The following is a 26,477-nucleotide window of genomic DNA, read 5'->3' on the forward strand; positions in this document are numbered from 1 at the left end:
CCGAAACTTCTGACCCGTGATGAAGTACAGGTAAAAATTGACAGCATGGGTGGCATCACATAAGAAAAAAGTCAACTGGTCAAGCAAAAGTTTTCTGGCGTAATTAAGAGACAATCGTCCAGGTGTCCACGAAGAATGGATCAAGATGAAGATGGTTCTTGGTAATGTCAGAATCAGAAACACCACCGCAACAGTCAAAAGCATGACGGTGATTTGTCTTTCGTATCGATTCAGATGAACTCTCCTCTCACGTTCAGTCTCAGAATACAGCCGACTTCTCCTCTGTCGAGATTTCCTAACTCGCAATGTGATTAATAGGTTACAAACAATGAGAATAACTGATGGGATGAAGGAATAGAGCGAGGCGTTGATCCAGTACCATATCCGTTTATAAAAGAAACTGTACTTCTCCGCGATTCCACACTGCATCCCATCATGCGACAGCGTGGTCCAGAACGCGTGGGAGTATATCCCTGTAATTACCACACCGAGAATGATCATACTTAACCGAGCACGATTCAGGTTCCAGATAACAGTCACTCTTAATGGAATTGTTACTGCCATGAACCGTTCAATTGCCATAAACACAAGTATCCAATTTGAGTAAGTCACGAGGCAAAGATAAAGAAAGTTCATTATTCTACAACCGGTGCTTCCAATTGCTACTTCATGGTACGTTAGCTGATGATAAAGAAGCTTCTGAAGTATTGCCAGATTGTCAATGATAGCCAGGAGAGCCACATAAAATTTCGATGTCGTCATTGGTTTCATTCTGCTCAGGGTGACAGTGCTGGCAATGTTCCCAGGGAACCCCAATCCAAAGATGATCCACAGATAATAGTTGTTTATATAGACACCCGCTGCATATAACCTCTCGTATTCATCTGCATCTTCTTCGTTAAAGTCATACCTGTCTAACAGATCAGATATATTATAAGGGAAGAATGTCCAGTTGGGTGTCTCCATATCGTAAAGCAGATCCATCACGCCTGAAGGTGACGTTAATGAAAGGTTTCAAATTGGGATGCAAGAGATCCGGAAGGTTGAAATACATACATTATAACATTAACATTGGAAATCTGTAAAGGATGCTCCTACGAAACACACCCATATAGAGATAGTGACATGCTAACATCACGCAATCCCTCTTTCATAGTCTAGTCTGTTTAACAGTGTCTGCTTCAAAACATACTTTTGGACACATCAGTCGAAATATTAGAGATGGATCTTTGTTACACCCATAATGTTGCCATCGTGCTTACTGTAACAAGTTGTGATGCCAGTTTGGATATTTCTATATTCCGTTTAAGCACAAGAACAGATCCTTGTTTTGATGTCCACATTAAAATTGTAGTGCCACCATATTGATGTTCTTCACCAGTAACAGTAATACAGCATCATGCTGCCAATTGTAACTTGAACCTTATAATTGTCTAAAATCGTTGTACGCTCTGCTATTCCAAACAGGTATTTGGTGCCACGATAGCAAAACAAAGTCAAGATGTCCACTGTCTCAGTCGTCTTGACGCCGGATTCGATTACGTCCGCGTCCGGTATCGACAATGTTCTTCCCGTTTCATCCTGTGTAACCAATCGAAGCAGGAAGAGACACACGAGACCACTGTAACCACCGTGCTGATGAGATGTCACAGTCTGGAAATGTAAACGGGAACAATTAGCATCGCTTGTTGCATATTTATGGCAATAATAACATAAAAATTCCACACTTTATGAAGCGACGCTTACAGGTTCCTCTACTGCCATACAATCAAACACGATACAATTTGGGCACATAAGCTTTTAAGGTACCTGATGAAACAAGGAAGACTGACAAGCTGGTAGCCAGCTTCACGTACTTCTTGGACCCTCTAATAAGTAGGGCTGCGCAATATAACCGGTTTACCGGTATTTACCGGTTCAGACATGAAAACGATACGTATTGCGATACGCTGATCGAAAACCGGTATTTTGACTTGCATTCGGAAAACTTCGTAACACTCGGAAATCTTCGGATATATCTTTTTTTCATTTGTGCCAAATATTATTCAAAGTTTTATTTTTAATCATGAATAAAAGTTGTTATTAAAGCTTAATCAAGCGTAGTGATTTTGCTGTGTATTTGCTCTATAAATCAAGCATTTCCTCGATTATAAGTAGTTTTTTTTGTAAAAATACTTCACGCAATATATTGCAATACATATCGCAATACATGCTTTCACATCGCAATATATCGCAAGATGAAACTTCTCTGCAATATCCACCACTACTAATAAGCGCCATTTTTGTGAAAGCCGCAGTGGCTTAGTGGGTTAGATCGCTGAGTTATTGTGTTAAAGATTAGGTGTCTGACCCCGAGAGTGTGGGTTCGAATCACGGATGGGACTCAACCTAATAAATGTACTATCTGTAATTAAATGATACAGGATAATCCCGAAAATAGCGTTTGTTACACTCAAGTGATTGACAAACCAGAACATCCAGTTATTAGTTTTGAAGTATGAATACTGTGTAGAAGTTCATAGATTCCGCTTCAGGACACCCTATAGCAAGCTCTGGTGCCTACAGACGAAGCATTAAACCTACGTGCATCACTTGCCCTAACGACTGTTCCCTTAGAGCGACAAATCGCCCAAGGCAACGTCGGATTGCTATTTGAACGTTACTAACGTAGGACTAAATAAAATAAATGACGTTAGGAAATAGATGAGAATTGGTTTTCAGGATGTCAATAAGATACATTGATGATCAGATGGACCTTCTCTGACATGTCATCGTATAGCAATAGTTTAGATTAATGCTCATGAAATCAAATACTGGATTGTCAGAGACGATTATTTACAGACCGCCACCATATGGCTTAAACAAATGCCAAACTATAGGGAATAAAGGATAATCACTTATCAGTACGTGCTACTTCGACATTCTGCGCGAGTCGAAGACAACAAACTGGAATCTATTGCTTCACGCCGATTATTGGAATCGGGATGTTGCTGTCGTCTCCGTGGAATACGAGTCGCCAATAGTTCATTTTCGAAACCTAATATGTAACCAGCTGCGATAATTGTATATTGCACACGCTGATGATCCATTCCGGTGTACAAGACGTTTCTAATCAGATGAGTCACGGTCAACAGCGAGTCAGACTACAAGTACTCTATCACAACACGCTCGTTTACTGTTTGTTAAGACCATTCCTGATATATCAGGAAAGTTGTGAAATACTTGTGTTTAAGTTCAAAACGGAAAGGGGTATTATTTTAATACACTTTGAATTATTAGCTCAGTGACTCACAAATGTCAAATTACAATGAATATTTTTTAATAAGCCCTCAATAGATAATAAACAACAATAATAAAAGGCAAATGTACGAACCAGAATTCAACAAAAACATGTTTTCGGGGTCGTTATAAAATAATGATGACACCAGGTGAGCGTACCCAGGCCCCTGGCGGTACTTGTTACAAACCCACCCAAAGGCAAGTCAATTATTCACCGGATGGTAGATATGGTTCAGTACAAAACAGGGAATTAAATAAACAGATTTGATGGGTTGCCATTGCGAAACATTGCTCTATCAATAAGACATGTTTGAAACATGATATTCTGTTCCAGACGTACACTAGAAAATAGTAATTTCTTTTCTGCCATCATCGACAAATACACATCAGATTTTAAATATTATGGATATCCTGGAATAAATGCGTAAAAAATATAAAATGGCGCGGCATTCCCTATTTCATGTTTTCAAGTCCTCGGGTCTCATATTTACCACCTAATTATTTGAACGTTTTCAATTTTGAGAGTAGTTTCAAATTCAAAGAAGGAAGTGGACCAGAAGGCCTTTCGTCAGCCATTCAGAATGCTTCCTGGTTCAAAACCAGGTTATGGCTCCACCGGGTTGAGAGATGTCTTGACGAAGTGACTTGAAACACTGCAATTCTATGTACCATTAAGGTGTGATGCTTCAATTGTCCTTACATGCCACCAAACGATTGTCAGTTCGATGTGATCCAACTCTTGACTGTGTCTGAGGACCTGTAACCCCAAACGTCATCTCCTATTCCACATATCGAAATGAGAACAAAATTGACCTTTTCTGCTGCCTCGTTTGGGACCCTATCACTGCTTTATTGAGGTAGATTCGACTTCAACCAAACATCAAAGATATAAAGCAACACTAGTATCAACACGAGTTACCACTTACGATGCTAATACGTTTACAGTTAGATCCATAGACGGTGCCGCATTCGTTGGCACGATTGGTGCTGAAATCAGTCCATCATGCTGATCACCAGTTAGGAGCTCTATTTTGACTGCTGAGTCAATATATATAATTCGATTTCAGACTCTCCATCATGCTTTCCGGCAATTTAATAATCATTCACGCAAATAAAATATTGCGTTATATCATAAAACTTTGTGGTAAACTTGCTGCAAACAAATACATTGTACATCATCTTTTATTGGTTACCCAGCCAAGTTGGAATCGTTGGTAAGACCATGTCTGATGTTCCAGCAAAAACAGGGCTTAATACATGTGTGACATAACATAGCATGACAAGTACCGGTTATTAGCTACATGTAAATCTACTCAGGGGCCGGATTCACTAAACTTCTTAGAATATTCTTAAGCCTTAAGAATTCTTAAGTCTACTAAGAATTCTTAGTTTCCATATCAACCTATCAAAAACTAAGATTTTTGCTTAAGCAATATTCATCAATACTCTTAGTTAGTTAACTTAAGAATCCTCCATAGGTTACTTAAGCACTAAGAATTTTCTTAAAGTAAACAAAGATGGCCGCCAATGCATTCATCGATACAACACCATTTTAGAAAAATACACAGAAACAGAGTTGATACGAAGATTTAGATTATCAAAAGATGGTATACAATTTGTAGTAAGTCTCATTTCCAATGAAATTTCACCTCTCACTCGAAGAAGTCATCCTTTATCAGCTACTGACAAAGTTCTACTGACGCTGCGTTACTTTGCCACGGGCAAAATGCAGCAGTGAAATGCGGACCACATTGGTGTTTCACAGTCTTCAGTGAGTAGGGCCATTAACCAAACAATAACTGCACTGTCTACCCCTGCCGTTGTTCGACAGTTCGTTTCGTTTCATACCAGTCCGACTGAAATCCGACGAAACCAACTTGGTTTCTATGGCATCGCTTATTTTCCCAGTAAGGTGGTCAAACTTTGGTTGCTAGTGGTTTACAGCCTGGTTTTAATTGGTAACAATGAAGCTATTGAATCTACTGTCTTCTTATTTTAATTATGGTCAGGTTGATTTTATTTTAAAACTGTGATATACCCACCAATTTTACTGTCCTTTGTCGACAGATATTTTAAAATGATTACCTTGTTTTCATTGCTATATGGCTGTAATATGGCCTACGTGAAGTAAACTTTTAACTCACTCACTCACTCTACTCCGGTTGTGGGTCCTGATTTAAAGACGTCATTCCACGACGATGTCAATTCTTTGCTTACCTCATGGCTTATCACTTACTTAACGGGAACAATCTCCAGAAATTTAACCCTTGCGACGAGAGAATCACAAGCAGGCATGTTTACTGATCGGGCTTAGCACTAACTGAACGGGTAAAATCTCCATTGTTTAACCCTTGCGACGAGAGAATCACAAGCAGGCATGTTCACACTTCTGTGTTGAATACGCGATAAAGATTTCAACCTGCACATATGAAACTATAAAACAAGTCTTATTTGATTGTGTTCATGTAAAATGTCTGAGGCATTAAACATCGCCTGTTGGAATGGATCGAATGTGAAACAGACATCTGTCTAAAACCAAATCTAACACATCTTTTGTTTAGTTACAAAGAGAAGAGAAATGATGTGCTAAATTTAATTTTCATTGTTACCAAAATTTACATATATAACTGCAAATGCCGAAAACAAAAGCCGCATATACATGGCCTAAAGTCAATCTAGAAAGATACATACAATGTTGGTAAACAGTTGCTCTACACCGAATGCAGATATGGACAAATTCATCTCATTCTGGTCCTCATGCCACAGACTCTTCACATAATTTGTTTGCATAATTTACTTAGGTATATATTGTGTTTTGTATATTTGAATGAAAATGCATACCATGTATACGCAAAATAACTTTTGTACAGTATATGTACTATATATATATATATATATATATATATATATATATAACATCTGTCTAAAACCAAATCTAAAACACATCTTTTTAGTTACAAAGAGAAGAGAAATGATGTAAAATAACTTTGGACATTTTGTGCGTATATATATATATATATATATATATATATATATATGTGTGTGTGTGTGTGTGTGTGTGTGTGTGTGTGTGTGTGTGTATGTGAAGGTATATTTTTTGAGATATGTATGGTACCCACAAAAGAGAAATGTAGTGATTAAGGAAAAAGAAAAACATTTCAACCTAAATTAATTAGGGATTAATTTTAGATATTCTTATTAGTTCAATATATATTTTAAAACAAATGCGGAGGAGAAATGCTTTGATATTATTATTTTAAATCTTCAGTGACTAACAAGGTGGTATAGATCCAGCTTGGGTACCAAGAAGGTAGTAGAGGTATTATAAGTTGTAATGGCGCCTTATGTTGTTGGCCACATCATTTCACTGCCTCATATTTTATCTTTAAAAAACTGTGATCGTCTGTATGTAATAACTGTCCTTTGTCAGCAGTGAAGATCAGGGTTAGAATTCGTCTTCAGCAACCCACACTTGTCGACTAACGGTATCGGCTTGCCGATTTGGTTGACACATGTCACCGTATCAAATTGCGTAGATCGGTGCTCATGATGTTGATCACTGGAATGTCTGGTTATTTACAGACCGCCGCCATATAGCTGGAACACTTCCCAGTGCGGGGTTGAACAACAAACAAACATAGTGTATATAGTCAAAAGGAATAATGTAATACAACTGAAGCACTGCTATTGTGAAGTTCAGTTTCAGTGGATGCACCATCTTTGTGAAAAATAATAATGCGTTTTGTACCAAGCCAACATACCAACTGTAACTGTTTGTTGAAGAACAAATCGGAAACAAGATTGCGGCATGGAAATGGTGTTAACACAATTCTGACCTGTTTCCTGTGTGGGCAGACGGTGAGAATGTAATCTACATTTTCCTATTTACTTGTGGACATTAAGGTATTGGTGATTTCGTCCCGGGGACGTCTGTTTTTCAATACGTATCATCTACTGATAATGAGCTTAGTGTTGTCCGCATGAACGAAGACGTGTTGGAAGCAATGGCGCTCTCGGCATGCAGTGTTGATTTACGAAAGTCTTGAAAATACTGCTGAGGGATTCGGACGACGCATTTAGATATATTACCAGCCTAGTCGTGATTGAAAACCTGATGTACTCCTTTCACTCCCATGTGACGAGTTTCTGTAATTCCGGAGATAAGGAAACAGGAAATCACGGAAACCAAGACCGGAGCCATTAGCACACACGTTATGCAAAACTAACCTTCCTCGAGAAAATCTGCAGGATATGTGTCTGGAAGCGCCAGCTATAGAGGAGACTTTATAGTCAGTCCGGTTTTGTTCGATCAGAGATATCAACAGTAGCTAGAGTTGACCATCAAGATGAGTGACGCTTTTCATTAGAGGTTAATACACCTTATTCCTGTTGATGACTGGCACATTATCGCAACACCCACGCAGGCCATTGACGTTTAACACTAATATGAAAAAGGTGTTGTTTTTTAAACGAGTAAAGGTGACATGCTGATTTTACGAAATAAGTGACAAGACAAGACAATCGTTTATTGTATTTTAGGCCACCAGCCCTTAGACAAGCGAGTTACATGCATTAAGACATGGTCAATTGTAAGTGGTCATACGACGAATAAATGCATATTTAACATAGAGAGCTAGATTACGTAGGGTGGAGTGAGTGAGTGAGTTTAGTTTTACGCCGCACTCAGCAATATTTCAGCTATATGGCGGCGGTCTGTAAATAATCGAGTCTGGATCGGACAATCCAGTGATCAACAGCATGAGCATCGATCTGCGCAATTGGGAACCGATGTCATGTGTCAACCACGTTGTCAGCCTGACCACCCGATCCCGTTAGTCGCCTCTTACGACAAGCATGGGTTACTGAAGATCAATATTCTAACCCGGACCTTCACGGGTACGTGGGGTGGATTCATTATTAGTTGTTAATAAACTGGTAAAAGCTATCAGTAGTGGTTCCGACAGATAACGTTCTGGGATATACTTGTAACGTAAATCTGCATCAAATGGACAGTCAAGGGTAAAATGTACTTCATCTTCTACTGAAGAATTACATAACGGACAAGATCTTTCAGATTTTGGGATTGACAGTTTTCTGCCTCTATTTACCATTAAGTCCAACAAACCTATCCTATATTTGACAAAGTTTAGATAAATACAGTTCAGGTTGTAATAGAGTTTTAAATGTTCTATATAATTCGTAACGAGAACTACTTTATAGAGTGAAATGCCATTCCTGATAAAACATATATTTACCGCTCGATCACGAAATTCTTTTAAAAGCATAAAGACTGCGCAAGGATGACACGCAAATTCGTGAAACGAAACTAGTGTCAGTATATTATATATATAAGCAAGTGATTACTGCAGGTGCCAAAGCAATACATATATGAAAGATGAGTCCGGCTATTTCCTGTTGTAAAACACTTTATCTGCACAAGATGTTTCAATGTGTCGAACGGCGAAAGATCCTGTGCAGATAAAGGAGTTTTTGACAAGAAAAAATATCTGGACTCATTTTTGTATAAATATAAATCATGCACACAAAGACTGAATAGTGTCTCTGTGTGTGTGCGTGCGTGCGTGTGTATGTGCGCGCGTGTGTGTAATATGAATTCTTAAACGTGTTTCGTGAAATACAGCCAAACGCCGCTGTGTCGAAGCTGAAGGGACTCCATGAATACTTCGAGTTATACAAGGTTCGACATAACTACAAAATATATAAATAGGGAAATAATACGAAGGGCAGTTTTACTTGGAAACAACGTTATGTTCGTCACAACGGTGTTTTGACTGTAATCATAACATGCGGGTGTAATAATTTCTTTATAATCATTATTTCGAAATCCTTTTGAGACTACTTAAAAATATGCACTTATCACGAATGCCGTATTAAAAAAAATCACAATTTTCAAATGACGTCAACAATATTCATCTATGACGTCATTCTATGGACATTGTGACGTCGTTCCGACAAATGTATTACAATGAGACTCGAATGAAGTCAGTGATGCTGTCCGGATGATGTAAACAATACACAGGAGTGCGTGAGATGATTTATTACCAACGAGGTCAACGTATTGGTAGTTGCATACTAATCTCGTACGTCACACGAGTGTCGTATCGCGTTGACCAGTGTTGTAACGACTTGACCTGAGATTCTAACGATTTGATTGGATAACCTATGACCTCTCAGTTAGGTCACATTCGGACGTAACTATTTTTTCATTCATAACAAACACGTGAATTCATTCAGTCTACAACTTAAATGCATTGTGGGAATGTAAACATTGCGAACGTTGCCGTGTCGCTGATTAATTGTGAGTCGAACTGAGACATTATATCTATCGAAAAACATAAACGCAATGTTTCCACCAGTGATGTTAGCCGAATGAAGCAACTGGAAACCAAGAAAAGAGGTGCTACGGAGTAGTTTACTGTAGGAGGCTGTACGAGGCGATGACAACTGACATGCATCGTGACGTCTGTTACCAAGGCAGTGACGTCATTATAGTGTGACGTCATGTAAATATTGCACTACAGTACAAAACTCTTCCGCAACCTCTTTATGAAACCGGTTTCAGTTTGAAACCAAAAACATAACAAAAATAGGCTAATTTGTCAATTTAATGCATGTAAGATGTGGGTAATAAATAAAATACCACACTCGGTCTCATTACATACGAATTATACGAATCTCGTGACCTTCCTATGTTATCTGACCTCGCTTTCGCTGGGTCATTTCTTACGAACTCGGATATTTCTGATCGTATGGGTAATAAATAGAATAACGGTCAGACGATATTGTTTTTGTCTCTGGTACATGTTATGAACCATCTACCACTCTACCTGTCAACATCTGTCTGGAAATATAGCTGCGCCTGCAAGGGCTAAGATCAACGGCGAACAATAACACGGGCCAACTGGAGATATCATGGTGAAATGTATCTTATCCGCGTGTCTCGATAATTAGACACTGTCTGCTGTCGGACATTCATCCCTGAGTCTGACATTTACTAAGCCACCTTTGGCAGTTGATCGGGAAACAATAACGGTCTTTTTGGCTGCTTGAAATAAGCACCCAGAGCAGTGAGAGTGAGTGAGTGAGTGAGTGAGTGAGTGAGTGAGTGAGTGAGTGAGTGAGTGAGTGAGTGAGTGAGTGAGTGAGTGAGTGAGTGAGTGAGTGAGTGAGTGAGTGAGTGAGTGAGTGAGTGAGGGGGGGGGATGTGCAGTAATTGCAAAAGAAACTAAAAACAACGTTCACTGCCAACATCGTGTTCACCGCCTGATCTTGATTCACACGTGAAGATCCGGGTTAGAACTGGTCTTCAGCAACCCATGCTTGTCGTAGGAAGCGACTAACGGGATCGGGGTGTTAGGCTGGTTGACACATGTAATCGTTTCCTAATTACGTAGATCGATGCTCATGCTGTTGATCACTTGATTATCTGGTCCAAACTCGATTAGTCACAAACCGCGTTGATGTAGTTGGAATATTGCTGAGTGCGAGTAAAACAATAAACAAACAAAGAAAATACTTTAACACTGGCCTTTAACACATACATTCTCAAAGGGCATTATTCACTCTCTCTAGCAATTAAATATAATATTTTGAGAATACAAAATTATTCCCCGATACGGATTCCATTGGGAGTATAAGATCAAGTAGCTTGAAATTTACAGGAATGGATCACCATGTGTTCACAAAAGGGTAAGTATGTCATTAGCCTCTACATGGCGTGCAGTTAAGAGAAATCCATCCGTTCAAAGCATTCGGAAGTGTTGGCATTTTGTCTAGCTGTGTGTAAGACAAATGCAGAATATTACCTACATTTTTCAGTGCAGACTGATGATTTTTTCACTAGTGCGAAAATATAATCATTCTTGAGAACATCCAATCAATATTTGCATCAATGTTAAAGCTATCGCGAACACCTGGTGTCATCACTGATTATCAGCGATCAGTCCATCGTCTGAAATTATAATGTTTTACAGAAATAAATCGGTTCCTAAATTATAATGTAAAAAATAATGAAAAGGAGCCCGAGACATTCTTCGTTTTCATGAAAGAAACTGTAGTAATCTAGACTTGCTACATATTCTGGAATTGCATTGGCTTTTTTGAAAATGTTTGTTTCAGGGTTCAGACTAAATGTATATTCACCGCTCTTTTGCGTTTTACGCTCGCTCGAATCTGAAGTTAAAGATTTCCATGAACTTCATGTTTGGTGGTCCTTTAAAACACAACTCAACAACTGTCAACTGTTCCTGTACAATTTAGAGACATCTACTCACACATAGTCTGAAGCTCACATTACCGTTCTCGGCGCTCCTCTCCTTATATCTTCCTGGCAAGTCCACAAAATGAGATATTACCGAGTTTCATTTGACTTCGTCTCAGGCACGATAATTAAATTTAAAGTCACTGATGGCTGGTTAAACTTATAAGTCGAGTAAAGTTCGCATCTTGTCAGTATTCGTAGTGTCCCTGAAGCCTTTGAGCAAGTCCTGGTGTTGGCTTCTTATTTCAAGTTTCCTCCCCTATAACTGGATCACTTAACTAGTTGACAGGATGAAAATTACAGTGATACTTGCGAGGACGTTCTATAAGTGCGAGAAGGACTATGACCAAATACAAAATTTAAAAATGAGTGTTTTACAAATGGAATTTGTCTCGCAAAATGCTCACGAAAAAAAAAAAGTCAGAGAAACGTTTCCCTAACATTAAAAAATAAATTTAAAAATGTAATATGTAAAAGATATGAAATCCGAATTCCTTAAGTCTCAGATTACGTGATGGTTTTACTATGTGCTAGTGTGATGCTGAAGGAAAGGCCAAAGACTGCATTATTTGGCGTTTACAATATTGGTCCGAATTTTACACATCCTTTAAGACAACGTCAACATCCCTGAAGCCAACAGGTCAGACAGCAAGATAACACTCTTAGAGGCAATTCACATCAAACGACTCAACCCGACAATCAACAGAGCTCAAGGTAATTACATCCCTACAGCTTACCATCATCTAAAGAAGACAAATCGAAAATAAGCCTTTGTTCACCTGGTTTCATAGCCATTATCTCTATTCACAACCATCAGTAGTGGCATCACGCTGTGCATCAACCTCTTCAGTTGTATAAACCCGAATATATCCTTCATGTAGTATTCTTCTTCTGCATGATATTGTGAATCCCTGGCCAGATAACGGTGTTAGCATCTTCACTGAGACATCCCAGCTATTGCAATGAAGAAGTTGCTTACCATAAAACTTCTTACTCTTCATCATACCAGCTTCTAATGCTACTAGCGGTGGGGTAGCCTAGTGGTTAAAGCGTTGGCTCGTCACGCCGAAGACCCAGGTTCGAATCCCCACATGGGAACAATGTGTTAAGCCCATTTCTGGTGTCCCCCGCCGTGATGTTACTGGAATATTGCTAAAAGCGGCGTAAAACCATACTCAGTCAGTCAGTCTAATGCTACTAAAAGAAGTAATTTCCGTGAAACCCACGAGCAATGACATTACATCTGAGATTCGAACCTACATTATAGGCGCCTTAGACAAACTAATAAACAAGTAAGTCCAATGTTCCAGCTATACTGACTGACTGCCTGAGTTTGGTTTTACGCTGCTTTTAGCAATATTCAAACAACATCACGGCGGGGGACACCAGAAATGGGCTTAACACATTGTACCCATGTGGGGATTCGAACCCGGGTCTTCGGCGTGACGAACCAACGCTTTAACCACTAGGCTACCCTACCGCCCATCCAGCAATAAAATGGCGTCGGGTAAATACTCTGCACCGATGTTTAAACTATGAGCAATTGCCATATTCATGGTTATTCTGGGATTCGAACCTACATTATAGGTGCCTTAGGCAACTAGTAACAGATATGTTCAATATTCCAGCTATAAAACCGCCAGCTATACAGACTAGTGTAAAAAAGAAACCGCAAACGTCGGAGAGGCCTACAGCGTAAGGAGAGGAAACATAATTAGAGTGCGTGAGAACAAACGATGATTTCAAATTCAAGTTGTCCAGAATTCTTTTCTGATACGCACAAATTCAATATTTTAAAATTGGTGAAAAAAAAACAACCCAGACTATTTCATCTTATATCGTTTAGTTCTTCCACAATGAATAAAGAACGAAAACATCCAGTTCGATTTTTTGTTTCACAGGAAAATGTCGAAACTGTCTCATTCGTTAAATGTCAATTTTCTTACAAAACTTACAAAATGTTGTAGCATTGGAAACTATACATTCAACGATTGCGCTTTTCTAGTAACTCTTTGGTCGACTCATACCATCGTTATGGCTGGCTAAGATGATCAAAAATCGGAAATATTGTCGATAGGAAATATTATTTATGATTATCAGTATGAAAATTGTGTTATCAATAATATCGTACATTACATTTTGTGGTCGAAAAAGCTTTTAATCTTCTCACACAACATACAAATGTAAGACCATATAGCTGTTATATTGCTGAGGGCGGTGTTACACAACAAACATATAAACACTCACAGTACACCGACTCCGAGTGGACTAGTCTTTGTTTTATCGCCCTAGTGCAGAGCGTCAGGCAGGGTAACAAAAAGTACCAACCATAACCGTATTTTACGAAGGACGCAGCCGGGATCAAACCTGGAAGAACACTCTACCCACTCGACCATGACGTCCTTGAAGTTTCGTAGCCATGATAAAGTGAGGTGAGGGTTTAACGTCGTGCTTGAGAATACTTCGCTCATATGACGACGTGCATGCGTGTGTATGTGTATGTGTGGCTGCTTGTACTAGCCCAGACTGAAGCTGGTTTTATAGTGCTAGCCCACTGAGATACCATGTCGCAGTGAAGCATGAATACCCCACTCAGACACAGTATACTTACTCCGAGCCGACCAGTCCTTGTTGTACCCAGTAATGCCGAGCGCTAGGCAGGGACCAACAAGTACCATATTTTAACGTCTTTTGGTATGACGCAGTCGGGGATCGAACCCGCGACCTTCCCCTCTCCGGGCGGACGCTCTAACCACTACGCCACGGAGGCGGTCCGTAGCCATGATAAAACACAGACGGCTGTAATGTTTACAATAACGTAATCGGCCCATAACGCAACTCCAAGACTTGTGTCTTTAGATTCAATTAATTGAGTCAGATTTCCCGACATCAGGTGTAGCTTGATCAACACCTAGACGGCGTGGTATCCATCGAAGAGATGTCTGAGTTTTCGTCTCCCGTGTCGGATAACAAGAATAGACAGAAGTTTCGTTAGAGAACTATTAACACTGACGCCAGACGGCGAGTTAAGTGCGACTGAAATACACCGAGTTACTCGTTTTATGGAACGTATGTAGCATATATATTTTTCGACCGACAGGACATCATCTACACAATTACAACCTAAAATCTGAAAACAACAATAATATCACGAGTTTCAAATTATATGTATTGGCCATTAAATGTAACAGAAAGACATTGGTGTAAACTGCTAATGTATTGTTGTCACCGTTCTCTTTCCTTTCCGGTGCTGTCCTACTATTCTGTTTATGTCAATCAGTTGTGTAAATGTCTGAGAGAAGGTATCCTTAGTTGAACAACTTGTACCTAGTCTCATTAACCTTTTGCGAAAACGATGTTTTAAACTAAAGTTTGAATTTTTAAAATATTCATCCTCTAGTTTCAGAGCAATGACTTGTACATACCATTTCTATACGTCTTCATGAAGGGTAAGCATAATCTGCCCATCTAAATAATTGAATTTTAAATTACGACTGCTGAGCAGAAGATTCCGATGCTTTTAAGTTTAAAAACGTTTTGGAAATGGATTTGTTTACAACACAGTAGGGTTCAGTATTAATGTCTCGGACTAAACTTTTGTTTTGCAACTGACAGATCAATACTACTGAGATAATGATGAAACTTGGGGACTTCAATCCACCAGCAAAAACAGTGATAAGTAAATAATGCGAATCAATTAGATTTGTGCATTGGGAAATAAACTATAGTAAAAAGGTGACCTTAAATTGTAGACATATTCTTACTTTAAAAATGGTATTTAAAAATTCTTTGAGCCTTTGTTTTCCTGATATTTGCTGAAATGCTAAATAAAATGGCAAATACAGAAAGAAAGACAACTCTGGAACGTTTTTGTGTTTTAGATCTATGGCATCATCGTATACCATTTTTTCCCCTTTCTTTTAGTAATTAGAAATTGACTTAAGTAAATGGCTTGCAAATGCCGGAGAGGCCCTGGGGTGATGAGAGGACATATAATTAGATTGAGTAAGAACTTGCATCCACCAACTTCAACACAAACAATGCTATCAAGATCAAGTTGTCAAGAATTCTTTTCTGGAACGCACAAATCCTGCGAACCAATATCTTTTTAAGTTGTTACAGGTACAAAAACACCCAGACTATTTCATCTTTTATCGTTTAGTTCTTCCACAATGAATAAAGAATGAAAGTTTCCAGTTTCAATTATTTTCACGGGAAAATGTCGAAACTGTCTCAGTCGGTAAATGTCAATGTCCTTACACAACTTACAGAGTGTTGCAGCATGGGAATACATACGTTCAACTAATGCGCTTTTCTGGAAACGTTTTGGTTCACTCATGTCATCGTTAAGGCTGGCTATGTTATTTATGATTATCGATATGAAAATTGTGTTATCGATAATATCTCACATTAACTTTTGTGACAGAAAAAGGTTTGAATTTTCTCACACAATATAGAAATGTAGGACTTTATTAATGTTCTGCTGCTGAATTATGTTCAGGACGCTGTTTTGTTAAAAATCCATGCAAAAACATGTCACCACTCTCCAGCGATGTGTAATATATTCATTAAGCTTTAAGACATTTTGGGCATTTTTGCTAAAAGTTAATTCTCCGATATTTATCGACCGATCATGTATATTATTAGCCAGCGTTTTTGTAGATTGTGTAGATCAATGCTCAAGCTGTTGGTCACTCGATTGTCTGGTCTAGATTTTTACAGACCACTAGAATATTGCTGATTGCGGCGTTAAACACCAAACAAACCAAACAATCTGGCAACTCTAAATATTACACTTATTGTATAAATTGTCTTCGGTGAAATTTAGGAGATATACCTAGTGTGTTTTAGAATTTTAGGTCATCTCACTTATGAGTTGATACGTCATATCTTAAGACATACAAAGAGTTTTTGCCTTGGTTTTGAGGGACGGAATGGAATGAGATATCCTAATTTGTCTATTCTTAACCAAGCATGCTTCAATGTTTTTGTAGAATAAGGCGTATTCTAGCAGTAAAACGTGACTGTTTTGACTGGAATATAAGAAAAGAGTACTTCAATATGGTACATGGGTTTGGTTGTTGTTGTTGTTTAACGCCGAACTTTTGATCAGTAATGTTCCAGGTGTTTAAATAATAGAGTTAGGACCAGACAATCTAGTGATCAACAGCATAAGCATTGGGCATACGCAATTGGGATACGATGACACCTGTCAACCAAGTCAGCCAGCCTGACCACCCGATCCCGTTAGTCGCCTCTTACAACAAGCATGGGTCGCTGAAGATCAATTCTAAGCCGGATTGTCGCGGGTTCCGTAGGTTTGATTACAGTTTTCATAGACAATGCTAAGAATTTATTTCATTACTGGTATTATACTATTTTTACAGCAATAAGCCCCTACAATAATAACACACAATAACAACAATCATAGGAACCAGAAACTTACTATGAGTACTTAAAGGTAAGAGCATAAGAAAAACGATTGATCAGCAGAAAAAACACACAGTGAAAAACCAATTTTCATCCTTATACTCGTATTTTAAAACGACCACAACATCAGACTGTCAGAGGTTAAAAGACAAATAATTAATTCTATGTTCTCTCTTGATAAACGCATAAAATCTGCCTGAAGTATATTATTGAAGGCGGAAGAGAAAAGTGTCACTATTCCGTTGCCAGAAAGGTTTGAGAATTACAGATCAGTATCACACTTATGCAATTATTTTCATATATGAATCGAAAATAGCCATAAATAAGCGTCCGATGATAGTAATAGATGTACGGTTTCTGTCAAATTGCCTGATGGAAGTTCCATCTCTGCTTATGCTGGATCCATCGTCGACAGGTTTTAATCCTCAAAATGTTTTCACTTTTTATTGTATAAATTGTTTTCGTCACGATATGGCTGAGATATTGCCGATAAGACGTTAAATATTAACTCACTCACTCACTCATTCATTTACAACCTTCAAAACATGGAAAAACATCTATTTTGAGAAAAAGTAAATATTCCCGCCCATGGATCAAAATGTTTTTCGCCCATGGGCGAGATTTTTTAAATATCACTCTAAATTAGCCGAATTAAGTCAAAATGAGTTGAAATTTGTGTCATGGTGCTTATAACCATACATTCATTCATGTACAACCTCCAAAACATGACTTCTGAGCGAAAATAAACATTCTGGCGAGCGAGTTTAAATTTTGAGTTTTCGAAAAAAATTTTTTCCTTTTTTCATCCTTAGCATATATTCATAACAACTGCATGTTTAATTTGGTCAAATCCCTTGTCAGAAAGTGCCCACAGTGCGGAGAGTTTCTGGACTTTTGTGAGTCCAGAATTAAATTGTGACGTGTTAGCCTGTTTTAGATTTAGTTACTAGTTTTAAATTTCTAACTGTGATAATCTAGTTGTTTTACTGTCCTTCGTCGACAGGTTTTTATACGTTAGCTTTGATTTATATTAATGTATAACTTGATTTAGTCACGATATGGCTGAAATATTGCCAAAGTGACTTTAAATTTTAAGTCACTCACTCACTTATGGTGTATTGCTATCCCTGAAACTAGGCAACGTTTGACGAAACCCTTTCATACTTTTCTTTAATATTTTGTCCTGTTGTCAAGCAACATACAACCGAAAACATTTATACTAATCTATAGCCTCGTGAAGATCCGGGTTAGAATTGATCTTCAGTAACCCATGCTTGTCGTAAGAGGCGACTAACGGGATCGGGTGGTCAGGCTGGCTGACTTGGTTGACACATGTCATCGTATCCCGGGTCGTAGATCGATGCTCATGCTGTTGATCACTGGATTGTCCGATCCAGACTCCACTGTTTACAGACCGCCACCATATAGCTGGAATATTGCTGAGTGCGGCCTAAAACTAAACTCACTCAACACACACTCACTAATCTACAGGGCTGGCGATCGATATAGATCATAGAAACCGTTAACTGTTAAATGGGTCTGAAAGAAATTAATAAATTAATATCACTGGTGAGTTGTGACATGTTTATGTATGGATTATTATCTAAACAGCGTCCGGAACATAATTTAGAAGAAGGCAATGAATAAAGGCCTAGCTTTGTACATCGCAAGAATAAATCAAAACGTTTATATCACAAAGGTTTATGAACGATATTATGGATAACACATTTTTCATATCGATAATCACCGCCTGCGTGGTGTAGTGGTTAGAGCGTCCGCCCGGAGAGCGGAAGGTCGCGGGTTCGGTCCCCGACCGAGTCATACCAAAAGACGTTCAAATATGGTACTTGTTGGTCCCTGTCTAGCGCTCGGCATTAATGGGTACAATAAGGACTGGTCGGTTCGGAGTCAGTATAATGTGTCTGAGTGAGGTATTCATGCTTCACTGCAGCATGGTATCTCAGTGGACTAGCACTATTAAACCAGCTTCAGTCTGGGCTAGTACAACCAGCCGCACATACACATACACACGCATGCACGTTGTCATATGAGCGAAATATTCTCAAGCACGACGTTAAACCCAATTTCACCTTACCTCACCTCATATCGATAATCATTAATGTTTTTTCCTATGGACGATATTTCCGATTGTCGATACTTTTAGCCAGCGCCACTAAGCTGTCATAGCTGATCATTATCAAGGAACTATATTAGTGCTTTGAAAGTTTATCGTATTTTGTTAGCTTCACTAATCACACGGACATCAAAGGCAACTGTAAAACTGATTCTCTTAAAAGGTCAAGAACAAACAGTAACATTCCGTTCAATGAACTTAAAATCGTGCCGAAGACAATGCATAATTGATCAATGGAAGCTCCGCTGGAAAATTTGCCGAATAAGGTTCAAGGCATTTAAAGTAAGCAAGCCCATCCTGAGTGAGTGCGTGATTTAAGTGTTACGCCATTTAGGCAATATTCCAGCAAAATGACGGCGGAGGACATCGGAAATGGGCTTCACACATTGTACCCATGTGGGGAATCGAACCTGGGTCTTCGGCGTGACGAGCGAACGCTTCAACCACTAGGCTCACCCACTGCCCCTTAGCCCATCCGAAACGCTCTGGACTAGTTCCCCATGAGTAACCAAAGCCGTACTCAACACAGCTTTTACAAACATTCAATTATTATTAAAAGGAGATTTATCAATTACAATGCAAGCGCAATTTAATCAGAAAACAGAGTTTACAGCAGATTCTAACTTCATTCGGTTTATTTAAAAGAATGCAATCTCTACGACAAAATATAAATCCTAATTTGAACGATCAGCTTTTAAATCTGGATTTGATATTTTTAGTGATCTTTGATGTCGCCTTTATTGTTTTTATTGACATATGGTAGGACTTGCTTTCAGCTGCAAGATCCGCGTTGAGCAATAATTATTTACTCAGTTACTCGTTAATCCAAGCAGACTGTGGGGTATTTCATAATATTATATGCGTTACCGATTTGCCCTTTAGCGTTTGGCACTAAAGGCCCATTTGCGCTGGTTAGTTCTTATAACGTGACAATCAAATGTCATATTGTACTGGAATCGTAAGACCTAGTTGTCCGTAAAAATGTCAAGCGGGTTTTGATAGGATAATGCGAGGTACTTTTTAATCTTGATTGCTTTAGGAAGGACGGGTTTTATGACACGATGTCATCGAAATACAGCTTGGCATGCAACATGCTTTTTTATTGATGAAACGTTGACATATGGTAGAAGGTGTTGGCAATGTTATCAAGATGGACAATTTAATAGTGTTGAAATATAGGCTACATATGTCCCCTGAAATCAAACTGTTTCAGTTACTTTTCTGAACCCAAGCTTTTCGTCAGAGGGGGTAGAGGGTTTAGATATGCTTATTATTGCACAGAGCGATGCTGATAATGTTAATCACTGGATCGTCCAGACTGGAATATTTCGACTCCTAATGCTTTAAGTCTGATGGCTGAAACGACATTGCAGTTAACTGCAAGCACAGATCAAGGATTATCAAGCTGCTTGTTTTCTGGCATATCCACAATGTGGTATCAAGTGAGTGAGTGAATTTAGTTTTACGCCGCTTTTTGCAATATTCCATCAATGTCATGACGGGGGATACCGAAAATAGGCTTCAGACATTGTACCCATGTGGAAAATCGAACCCAGGTCTTAGGCGTGACGAGAGAACGCTTTAGCCATTAGGCTACCTAACCGCCCCCATAGTGGCATCAGGATTTCAAAGGCTGGATTACCCGTCTCATAGACAGCGATGTAGGTGATACTGTTATAACATAGTGTATCCTGCCATGTGTGATCCCGGCCTATGTCCAGCTGCTTCCCACGGGTGTAGGGAACTTTGCCCACAGGATTTTTGCCCACAAGGAACTTTCCCCACAGGAACTTTGCCCGCAACACTTTTTACAGGGGAGGAACTTTGCCGATAATAATAATAATAATAATACAACTTGATATAAATGATATTATTTTATTAAACTACACCGAAATAACATATAATATAGCACATTGATAGTTGAAAATGAACTATTTATTATAATTTCCATCTTGTAACGCTATGTAACTCTGTAAACAACCTTACATTCTTTGTCAAACTTTGGTGAAGTTTAGAAACAACATATTCGTGAGAAGGGTATTAAGATGGGTGAGTAGTAAGGTAAGTGTTTATTGTAATTAGAAAAAGAAATACCAACAAGCAGGCAAAGTTCCTGTGGGCAAGGTTCCTGTGGGCAAAGTTCCTGTGGGCAAAGTTCCTGTGGGCAAAGTTCCTGGATTCGTATTGCTGACACTGGTCAGTAGATGTCATGCTAGTCACACATCACCAGCTAAGCAGATTGGTAATCGTTCGTCTGCTTTTAAAAGCACTACAGAGCCGGCAGACAGCAGGAAGAGGCGAACAGACCAGCAATAGGCAAGCCACGGACAGTGACAAGCCAGTCCAGCCCATCAACTGCCAAGTGTCAACGTGACTTCGCCGCTTCCCTCCCCCCTCCCCTCCCCCGTGTCACTGACCGCCCTGCTCTGCCTGATTGTTCTGAGTAGAGCTGGCTAAATTGATCGATAATTGGAAATATCGTCGATAGGAATAATGTTTAATGATTATCTATATGAAAATTGTGTTATCGATAATATCGTATGAATACACAATTCCGTTTAGAAAGTGTTCAAATGTAACATATGTTATATTTGGGGGATTACACTTTCTTAGTAAAGTACAGATTCTAGTTTCTTTTGTTGGGTTCTGTCCCATCCGGGATTCGAACCAACACCCTCAAAGTCAGGCACCTAATCGCCAGCACACAAGGTAAAACGCTTAACCCGTGGTGGCTTAAATATGTACTGTTAACAATCCATATAAGGACATGTCACTACTCACCAGTGATGTGAACTATTCGTTTCTTTTAGACATTTTACCTCAAAATTACGTCCCCGATATATATCGATAATCGATCGATATCTAGTTTAAGGTTATCGATCTCTATCATCTTTATCGATAGCCAGCCCTAGTTCTGTGAGAATACAATAACCTTTCTTTGTACACTGCTACGACCTGTGTTGGTGAAGAGTACCAGATGTGCTCCAATGTACAAGGGCGGTGGGGTAGCCTAATGGTTAAAGCGTTGGCTCGTCACGCCGAAGACCCGGGTTCGATGCCCACATGGGCACAATGTGTGAAGCCCATTTCTGGTGTCCCCCGCCGTGATGTTGCTGGGATATTGCTAAAAGCGGCGTAAAACCAAACTCAGTCAGTCAGTCAGTCCAATGTACAAGGAGCGCAAATATTCATGAGACTTGTTTTCTGATTGTCATTGATCGTAAATGTAATATTATTTTAATGACAATCTATTCCCGTGAAGACGAAGAAAACACAAGACATGGTTGGCTGGTATTTACTAAGATCTACTATACCAAACCATCACGTGTAAAGATTACAAAAATCGAAATTCATCTAACCTCTGTCTTCCTCGATGGCAAAACTTCATATGTTATTTTATATATAAAACATAGATTTTCCCATGCGTATTTGACGGGTGCTGCTACTGACAGGTATATTCACCATTAACACTTGTTATCATTAATATCTCACAGTAATTGACAAACACATTCATATGAATTACTGAAATAGGTACAAAACATTCTGTAGTAACATTTAGAGACATATAAGACTTTGTTCTGTTTAAAAAGCATCCTGAAGATACCTACAGGAGACTTCGAGTTAGCCGTATGTACAATTAACGTCAGTTTATCAGCAAGTAAGCATTCTAATGAAACAAATGTCAGAAGGTCAATACTCACGCTCTCATTGCCAGTTTCGGACACTAATCAAAGCGCTTCATCAAGCATCTGGAAAATCTTCTTCAGAGAGAGGAACTCCCGGCAAATGCAGTTGGCGCAAACTCCACTGTTCAATGTTTCCAAGACTTACAGCACTGGCTCCACTGCACTGCCACATGTTGACGCCTATAAGGAGTTAGCGCAAATCATTGGGCGGCGTCATGATCAATACTCCGAACACTGACGTCACATTAGAGCACAAGCTGAAAGTTGCTCACTACCAATTCTGTAATATATATACAATGGTGTTATTTGTCATGATTCTGTATCGTCAGTGATTTTAGTCTCACAGTGTATTTGATTCATCCCCGAACCGTTTTAGTTTCACATGATCTGTTTCAAGCACTGTACCACAAACAAAAGTCCACATACACTTCACTTACATTTCGTTTGCTGGATACGATTCACACCCCAGGTCACACCTGTTGGTGTGATATTACCAATGACAACCAATGAGAGATGACATTGTGAGCAGATGTATACAACAAATCCAACACAATTGTGCATCCAAGGTAGCACTGATAATGGAATGGATCACTGATCATCAGTGACGGCTTCGCGTGTTCGCAAAAATGACAAGCAACCACTTACATAATTTGCATGACTGAGTGAGTGAGTTTAGTTTTACGCCGCTTTTGGTAATAGTCCAGCCATATCATGTCGAAGGACACCGAAATGGGCTTCACACATTGTACCCATGTGGAGAATCGAACCCGGCTGTTTGGCGTGACGAGTGAACGCTTTAACCCCCCCCCCCCCCCTAATTTGCATTAAAAGAGAAGTGTTTGTTGCCTGGCCCAGCACAGCAGCACTTATTGTTTATAAAATTCAAATATAAAAATATCGAAAGCTTACAGACCATATAGTAAGAATATATTACATATTCACTGGGTGAAAACAGATCAATATTTGATAACGTACACGTGAAAAGAATTAAAACATTTTGGGCTAAATCTGAAGCACATTCGATAGTGCGTCCATGTTTTTATCATAATGGATTATTGACACGGCTCTGTATCATCAAAACTACTTGAGATCGAAACTTTCACGTCGGTGTGAAAGATGCTGACGTGAAAGTAGCCAGCGAGGCCGGCGAGGAAGATTTCGACTAATGAATGCTGACAAGAAAAGCGGATATGGTGAAATAGTCAGATCTAGTAAAAGACAGGGAAGTGGATGTCAATGAGAGAAAAGTCAGCGAATTTGATGTCATTGATGAAAAAGTCAGTGAGGATGTAGTCAGTGGGTATGACAGTATGACCCCTGCGTAAAAAGCGGTATCCTTCATCAAAAATGCCTCAAGCATCCTTAAACTCCACATCTCTTAGAAATTTGACTAGTCTAATATAGAATCATAGGTTATACAATAATCTGGAAAGTGAAATGTTTTGCCTGAAGATAAAGAGGTGAATTTTGTGTTTTTACTGAGGGTTGGAGTAGAATAACCATATGTAATCACTCGTTGTGCGAAAGGTCGTTAATGTGGACGCTTATCGCTTATCAAAGGATGCAGTGACGCACTATGGCACAATGGTAATTGTTTAAAAGGCTATGCGTAACCAAAAATGAAATGATTATCACAAATAAGGGCATGTTTTGTTTGTTGTTTTAAGCCGCACTCAGCAATGTTCCAGCTGTATGAAAACGATCTGTAAATACTCGAATGTGAACCAGACAATCCAGTGATCAACATCATGGGCATCGATCTACGCTATTGGGACACAATGGCATGAATCAACCGAGTCTGACAACTCGATCCCTTTAGACGCATTTACGACAAGCATGGGATGCTGACGAAAGATATAACCCAGATCTCTCTCGTCTGTATTAACAATAGGGCTGCGCAATATAACCGGTTTACCAGTATTTACCGGTTCAGACATGAAAACGATACGTATTGCGATATGCTGATCGAAATCCGGTATTTTGACTTGCATTCGGAAATCGTCGTAACACTCGGAAATCTTAGGATATTTCCTTGTTTCATTTGTGCCGAATATTATTCACATTTTTATTTTATCATGATTAAAAGTTGTTATTAAAGCTTAATCAAGCATGGTGATTTTGTTGTGTTTTTTCTCTATAAATCAAGCAGTAACTCGATTATAAGTAGTTTTTTCTTTAAAAATACTTCAAGCAATATATCGCAATGCATATCGCAATACATGCTTTCGCATCGCAATATATCGCACTATGAATATTTGCTGCAATACCCACCCCTAATTAACATATGCTTAATAAGAATGCACTGTGCATATTTACACTGGAGAGTAACCGAAAAGCATGAAATATCTACCCTTACCACACAGCCATCGTGTATACGTATCGCTAACCGTCACGTACCCTAAAATGTATAGCTCAGTCAATCTTTCCCAATGTTTTACGGTAGACATACGGAGAACATTTCCCAATTCGCTGTTATAACTTGCATGAAAGGTTCCAGTTGCCTTTTTCACTTGAACAATTGACTTGCCTTTACATGCGTTTGTGATGGTTGCTATCGGCTTAGAAGGATTATTCGGCCTTGCCTAAACGCCTTTCTATCATCATGTAAACACATGGTCATGAAAATGAATATCCTGTCTGAAACAAACCTGTCCCTAACTTATCTCTCCTGGTGAGTAGGTCAGTTGAGCCACTTGGGGCATAACCTTTAATAACCTTATATTTACAGTGGTTGATTTATGGCTGAAGGGACCGGTGCTTCCAGAAATCTGCTCCATCGGCATTATCATCTGTCAGTTGTGCAGTAAACATACATGTGCTTCTGACAATCAGTTATTATTCAGTGATAGATCACAGAGTTGTAGGCACTGGCGTCAGCAGTAGTAATTTAAAACTTTCCCTTTCTCCTCTATTTTCCTAAAAAGTTATATTCATTTCTTGTCTATTTTTGAGAAATACCATTTGCCATTTTCACAAAATGTTCATAATAGTGGATTGTGGTGAATCAGTGTGGTAGGCTGTTATTCATATGGGTTAAGCACAATGATTATGTTGTTTGCTCTTTGGTATGATTTATCTATGGTATGCACACGTGCACATTAACTACATTAAGTAGGGCTTTCTAATCCTAGTGGAACAATAAGATATTTCACAAATGAATTATTCTTGACGAAGATCCAGTTTCTTTCGAATGAAGTTGTTTTAATATTTTGGTACCTCAACTACAGGAGGGTCATGTGTTCAAATCCCAAATCATCCTGGACATGCTTTTAGTTTTAAGTCAGTAACTTTTCACTGACTCTGGTTTCACCAAACAGAGTGAGTGAGTTGGACACATCTTGTTATTTTCAGTTATATCATGGCTTGCTTGCTTGGTGTGTGAGGAAAATGGTGCAGGTCTGAGACTTACAGCACTCTTGGGATGAGTACAGGTAAGTCCCTGATAAAACTCGCAAAATTCTCTCGACGTATTTGGATTAGAACCCTCGAGCTCCTGGCGTGCCTAAGGGGCTTAACACTACACGGTTAATTGCGAAGCATTAGACGACTGAACGTGCTTCATATATGTACAATCCAAAGAAACTCTCAGGAGTCGCATCCAACTACAATCAGCCACCGTACAAACAATTCGAACATGTAAAATGCCTCTTGTTTCACTAAGCCTATG

At 39.0% G+C, this 26,477-nt stretch overlaps 1 long non-coding RNA gene across 1 annotated transcript; it reads right to left on the reverse strand.

Moving 5' to 3' along the window:
• Positions 1–2,111: 2,111 nt before the first annotated feature.
• On the reverse strand, positions 2,112–25,125 carry LOC124265026. The gene is made up of 3 exons (XR_006895321.1): positions 25,114–25,125; positions 10,806–10,815; positions 2,112–2,263 (listed from the first exon to the last, which is right to left on the reverse strand). It is a non-coding gene; the product is annotated as an uncharacterized LOC124265026 (long non-coding RNA).
• Positions 25,126–26,477: the final 1,352 nt, after the last annotated feature.

This window comes from Haliotis rubra, unplaced genomic scaffold (assembly GCF_003918875.1).
Source record: "Haliotis rubra isolate DU_JTF1 unplaced genomic scaffold, ASM391887v1 Scf957, whole genome shotgun sequence".
NCBI lineage: Eukaryota > Metazoa > Mollusca > Gastropoda > Lepetellida > Haliotidae > Haliotis > Haliotis rubra.